At 40.0% G+C, this 6,501-nt stretch overlaps 1 protein-coding gene across 1 annotated transcript in view; it reads left to right on the top strand.

Annotated features, from left to right (window-relative positions):
* SLC30A9 (solute carrier family 30 (zinc transporter), member 9) overlaps nt 1-6,501 on the top strand; it is a 111,603-nt gene that overhangs the window by 26,769 nt on the left and 78,333 nt on the right. The window lies entirely within an intron of this gene.

Here is a 6,501-nt window from a genome sequence, read left to right as displayed (position 1 = left end):
GTATGGAGTGAGGTGTGGGTCTTGCTTGAGTCTTTTGCAGATATTTTTCCAGACACTGTTAACAACTTAATCTTACTTGGATCCACAATCAACACCCTTGGTACTAGCAGTTAGAAAATCAGGAGACTTAATATACTGGGAAAGTCTGCAGTCAAGGGACCTCTCCTAATTATTGAGGAGCATTGATGTCATTTTGAGAACTAAAATGTGTCTGAGTCAGGCCATGGTCTTTCTGATCACTTGCTATGTGTCTGAGAGCTGGATAATGAATAAGGATTGAGTGAAGAATTGATACATTTGAGCTGTGTTGTTGGAGAATAGTACTGAACATCCCACAGACAGCCAAAAGAACAAACAAATTTATCTTTTTAAAAGTGCAGTCTTAAAGTGCAGAGTTCTCCTTGGAGAGGATGATAAAGCTTTGCCTTACATACTTTGGGCATGTTGCTAGGAGAGGCTGTTCCTTGGAGAGGAGCATAATGCTTAGAAAGGCAGAGGGTTGACAGAGTTGAGGAAGACCCTTAACCAGGTGGATTGATATAGTGACTGCTAAAATGAGCTCTAGTGTATCAGGAAGTTTGAGAATGGCTCAGGATAGGATACAGATGTGTTGTTCATAAGGTCACTATGGTTCATACTCAATTCAGTGGCACCTAACACACATTTAAACTGTTCCCAATCTCTGAGGGCTTATCTAGGAAAAACTATACTTATGTGAAAGATTTCTTATTGTTTAAAGAAATGAACAATTCCATCTTTTACTTATTCCCTCATTGCTGCATCCTCTCTGGGTATATTATCAAGAAATAAGGATCCTATACTCAGGTGCTCTGATGGTGTGATGTCTTATAAAATGCACTGCTAACCTGATGATCAGTGATTAGAATCTAACAGCTTGTTTAGGAGGGAAAGGTAGGAAGTCTCCTACCATAAAGATTTACCTGATGGAAATTGCTATGGATTGGAATCAACTCCATCTGTAGGATATTGTTTTTAGTCAGTTTTTATAACATTGCTGTAATATTTTGACATCTATTTCATGGGGAATATTTAATTCTCAAAAAAATTATTTTTAATTGAATCATGTACTGCTGTTTCTATATTGTTGTTGTCCGGTACCATCAAGTAGAGTATGATTCATAGCTACCCAATAAACCAAAGATCTCGACCCTGTTCTGTCCTGCACCATCGTCACACTTCCTGACACATAAAAGCTAATTGTAGCAGTCACCATGTCAATCCACCTGGTTGAGGGTCTTCCTCATCTTCACTGACCCTCTACCCTTCCCAGAGTCATGTCCTCTTCCAAAGAATAGCCTCTTCTAGTAACATGCCCAAAGTATGTGCAGCAAAGCCTCATCATTCTTACCTCCAAAGAGCACTCCAAGATATATTCCCAAGATATACTGGTTGGTTCTCTTGGCCGTTCAGTGCTCTTCTCCAGTACCGCAGCTCAAAGGTTTCAGTTCTTCTGTCATCCTTATTTATTGTCCAGCTCTCAGATGCATGACAAATAATCAGAATAGCAAACTGGCATCATTATTCCTCAGTAATTTGGAGAGGTCCCTAACTGCAGATTTTCCCACTGTAATTTATTTCCTGACTGCTCGTACCTAGGGTGTAAATTGTGGATCTAAGCAAGCTGAAGCTGTTGACAGTTTGAATTTCCTCTCCATCCATCTGGAAGCTGCCTGTCAATCCAGTGGTAAGAATCTTTGTTTTCTTGACATTGAGATGCAATCCATACTGAAGGCTGCAATCTTCGATCTTTGGCAACAAGTGATTCAGATCTTCTTCACTTTGAGCAAGCAAGGTTGTGTCATCTGCATAGCTCAGGTTATTGATTAGTTTACCTCCAATCCTGATGCCACATTCCTTTTCATAGAGTCCAGCTTCTCAGATGATTTTTTCAGATTATTTAGATTGAGTAGTTATGGAGAGAGAATACAACCCTAATGCACTCCCTTCTCAATTTTAAACCATGCAGTATTCCCTTGTTCTGTTCCCACAGCACCCTTCTGGTCCAAATATAGGTTCTGCATGAGCTCTAAGATTCCCGTTCTTCTCAAATGTCAGCCACAACTTTTATGATACACACAGAAAGCATGGAGGAAGATGGAAGGAATGCACAGAGTTGCTGTACCAGAATTGACACAAAAATTTCAGGAAATACCATATGAACAGGAGCCATTGGTAATGAAGGAGGAAGTAGAAGCTGCATTGAAGGCATTGGCAAAAAATAAGGCCCCACAAATCGATGGAATACCTGCTGATTTGTTTCATTTAACAGATGCAGCCTTGGATGCACTCACCAGTCTGTGCCAGGAAATTTGGAAGACAGCTGTCTGGCCAATGGATTGGAAGAGGTCCAATTTTGTTCTTATTCCTAGAAAAGGTGATCCAGCGGAATGAGGAAGTTATCAAACAATATCATTAATATCACATGCAAGCAAAATACTGCTGAAGATCTTTCAAAAATGGCTAGAACAGTACAGAGATAAGGAACTACCAGAAGTTCAAGCAGGATTTAGAAGAGGCCGTGGCATCTTCGATATCACTGCTGATGTCAGATGAATCCTGGCTGAAAGAAATACCAGAAAAATGTCTGTCTGTGCTTTATTGACTATGCAAAGGCATTTGACTGTGGGGATCATAACTGTTTCTACATTACAGACCATGAAATACAATATAACATGTAAGTGACTTGACCCAGCCCATTTAGTGAGTCAGTGATAAAGGTACAAATTTGAACACCTAGGTTCTGATGTCTGTTCCAGAGTTTTAACTAACCTGAAATGGTTGTTTATTTATTTGGTTTTAAAAATTCAGGTTTAATTTTTAGAATTAAGAACTTCCCATGGAATCCCTTGATGGTACAATACTCTATTCCACATTCTTATAACTATTTACCTTTTGTACATCAAATACCACAGTAATGTGTACTCCTAGGCCGTAAAAGCAAAGAGGAAGAAACTTGAGTCGCTATTTGTTACATTATGAGGGAGAAAGATAGGCAGTCTTCTCCCATGGATGAACTGCTTCTGGAAACTCACTAAAGCCTCAGCCATGTGTCAGTTTTGACTGGAAGGCCCACATCAACAACATGTTACATGATAATATCTATATTGAGCATTAGGAAGAGTTTTGATTTTGTCTAATTTCAAGATATAAAATACTACTTTTAAAGTTATTTTTAGAAAATATTCAGATCTATATTTTATTTTGGACCATCTGATTGTATATTGGATAAAATTTACACAGCAAGTTAGCTTTTCACTCAATATTTCATATACATATTTTGTGTCATTGTTTGGGCCCACACAATGTGTCGGCATTCCCTTCATTTCCATTCTGATTTCCCTGTTATATTTGTCTAGTTCCTTGTCTCTCCCTATCTTTTCAACTTTGCTTTTAGTTAGAGGATTCCCTTTTGGTCTCTTCCCCAACCCATTAAATAAAGTTTCATTTATATACCAAAGAATTTGTTATAAAATTTTTCTTTTTCATTGATTATAGGCTATTTTCTATTTCTTTGTTGTTGTTTTTATGTACCTTTGATTTGGAACTGACCCATAGCTGACCCTCTGACGAGTTTTTAGAGGCAGTAGGTTATTTGAGAGATTGCTTACCTTTCTCCCGTGGAGTATCTGGTGGATTTAAATAGCATATCTATGCATTGGCAGCACAGTTCCTTACCACTAAGCCACCAGAGCTTCCTCTTTAGTGGTTTTTTTTTTTACGCATTTTTGTACAGTCATTCAGATACATTGTGTTTCATACCATTATTCATATACACTGTGCTTTATATAATTACTATTAATTAATTCCTTTCTTCATGCTGCCACTATCTGTCCAGTAATCTCTGCTGCTCTAGTAGTTTCCCTCTCACCCCATCCCTTCTCCTGCTCCCTCTCACTCCTCCCCTTCTCCTTTTTGAACAGCTACACATATCCTAGTATGTCTATATTGATGTGTTCCATTTATTTCTTAACAATATCCAGCTTTCCTGTATTCATGGTTCTTATGTTCCATGTCCCAGTCATTTTACAACTGTTTACAACTCTTTCTCCTCCTTTGTGTTCCCAAAGTGGCTGACTCTGAGAAGAATGGAAATCCCAGAACACTTTATCATGCTTATGTGAAACCTATACTTGGACCAGGAGGCAGTCATCAGAACAGAGCAGGGAAACATTGCATGGTTCAAAATTGGGAAGGGTGTACTCCAGGCATGTGTCCTATTTCTTTATCTTCTCAGTCTGTATGCAGAACAGATCATCTGGGAGGCTGTCTGTGAAGAGAAATATGACATTAGGATTGGAGGAAGACTTATCAACAGTCCCTGTTATACAAATGACATAAACCTGCTTGCTGAAACTGAGAAGGACCTGAAGCGCTTGTTGTAGAAGTCAAGGACTGTACCCTTAAGTATGGATTGAATCTCAACATCAAGAAAACAAAGATTCTTACCACTGGGCTGATTGGTAGTATGATAAATGGTGAAGAGATTGAGATTGTTAACAGTTTCGTTTGCTTGGCTCCACAATCAACACTCTTTGTACCAACAGCTAGGGAATTAGACAAATTACATTGGGAAAGTGTGCTGTCAGAGACCTCTCCAAAGTACTGAAGAGCAGCGATGTCAATCTAGAGACTAAGGTGTGCCTAATACAGGCCATATTTTTTGCATTTACTTGCTATGCATCAGAGAGCTGGACAGTGACTAGGGTGAGCAGATGCCTTTGAGCTGTGGTGCTGAAGAAGAGTATGGCATATACCATGGAGTGCTAGGAGAACAAACAGGTTTGTCCTGGAGAGGGTGAAGCCAGGCTGCTCCTTGGAGGCAAGGATTCTGAAGCTGCTTCTGACTCACTTTGGACATGTTGCAAGGTAGGATCAGTCCTTGGAGAGGGACATCATGCTTGGGAGTGTGGAGGGACAGAGCAGGAGAGGAAGACCCTCTCTGAGATGGATTGATTCAGTGATTGGGGTAATGGGGTAGGTGTGTCAGAGACAGTAAGATTGGTGTAGGATAGAACAGGGTTTAGGTCTGTTGTACATAGGGTTGCAATGAGTTGCAGGTGACTTGATGGCCCATAACAACAACAACAATACATATCCTGGTCGCTAATTGAATTAGCCATATTGTATGTAGATCAGTTTTCCCAGGTTGATCCTCCTTTATCCTGATCCTTTATACAACTCATTGACTGTACATTCCTATTTTTGCTCTTCCCATCTTTTCCACTCTGTTAACTTCCTGTTAATGCAATAATAGTCTTATTCAGTATTTGTCCTTTTGTGACAGTAACTTCATTCAGGATAATGTCTTCTAGACTCACTCAGTGTGGTGTAGTATTTTGTTAATTCATTGCTACTTAGTGCTGTACAGTATTCTATTGTGTGGATATAGGACAATTTCTCTACATGTGGGTTTTTTCTGTTTTCTTGCTGGCTTGAATAACACTGTGGTCAACCTTGGGGTGCATACCCTTTTGGTCTCTTACTGTAGATTTAAGGTGTTTAAATATCCCTGGGGTGTAACAGACTACTCTGTTTGACTGAAAGGTGGTCTCAGTTCCACCTGAACCAATGGCTTCAGTTCTGAGTTAGAAAGTTGTCTTAGGGAAATAGTCTGGAGGGTTCTTGCAGTCTCTATCATACAAGTAAGGCTGGTCTTTTTTATAACTTTGAATTTTGTTCTCTTATTCATCTACTTTAACTAAAACCTTCCATTGTGTTCAATGCAAGAATAATTGATAGCTGTAGCCACTGTCAGACTGTCTATCATTAAGACTCCAAATCCTGTTCATCAAGCTAGGGTGCAGAAGAATTAATTTAGAAACTGTACTAAGCCAGTTGATCTTGAGACCTCTAACCTTAGTATTCAAAGTTCATGACTGAGAAATCTTTTAGTCCCGGGAGATAATTCTTAAAGCTCAAAATGCTTTCGTTACTGTGCCATCTGTGAACTCTATTATATGTATGTATGTTGTTGTTGTTATGTGCCGTCAACTCATAGTAACCCTGTGTGTAAGAGCCCTTAACCCTACTCTGTCCTGTGCCAGTCTCACACTGTCTCCAACACACCCACCCCGATTACCCCAGTCACTGAATCAATCCACCTCATAGAGGGTCCTCCCTTCCTATGCTGTCCCTCCACCCTCCCAAGCATGATGTCCCTCTCCAAGGACCGATCCCTTCTCACAACATGTCCAGAGTATGTCAGACAAAGCCTCAGAATCCTTGCCTCCAAGGAGCAGCCCGGTTTAACCCTCTCCAGGAAAAATTTCTGTTTTCGTAGCAGTCCATGGTACACTCAATACTCTTCTCCAGCACCACAGCTCAAAGGCATCAGTTCACCTTCTGTCTTCCCTAGTCATTGTCCAACTCTCTGACGCATAACAAGTGATTGCAAAGACCATGGCCTATATCAGATGCACCATGGCCTATATCAGATGCACCTTAGTTTTGAGAGTGACACCATTGCTCTTCAGTACTTTG

This window comes from Elephantulus edwardii, unplaced genomic scaffold (genome assembly GCF_000299155.1).
Source record: "Elephantulus edwardii isolate Elephantulus edwardi_28Jun2011 unplaced genomic scaffold, EleEdw1.0 scaffold00222, whole genome shotgun sequence".
NCBI lineage: Eukaryota > Metazoa > Chordata > Mammalia > Macroscelidea > Macroscelididae > Elephantulus > Elephantulus edwardii.
This window is presented reverse-complemented; position numbering and strand designations above follow the sequence as displayed.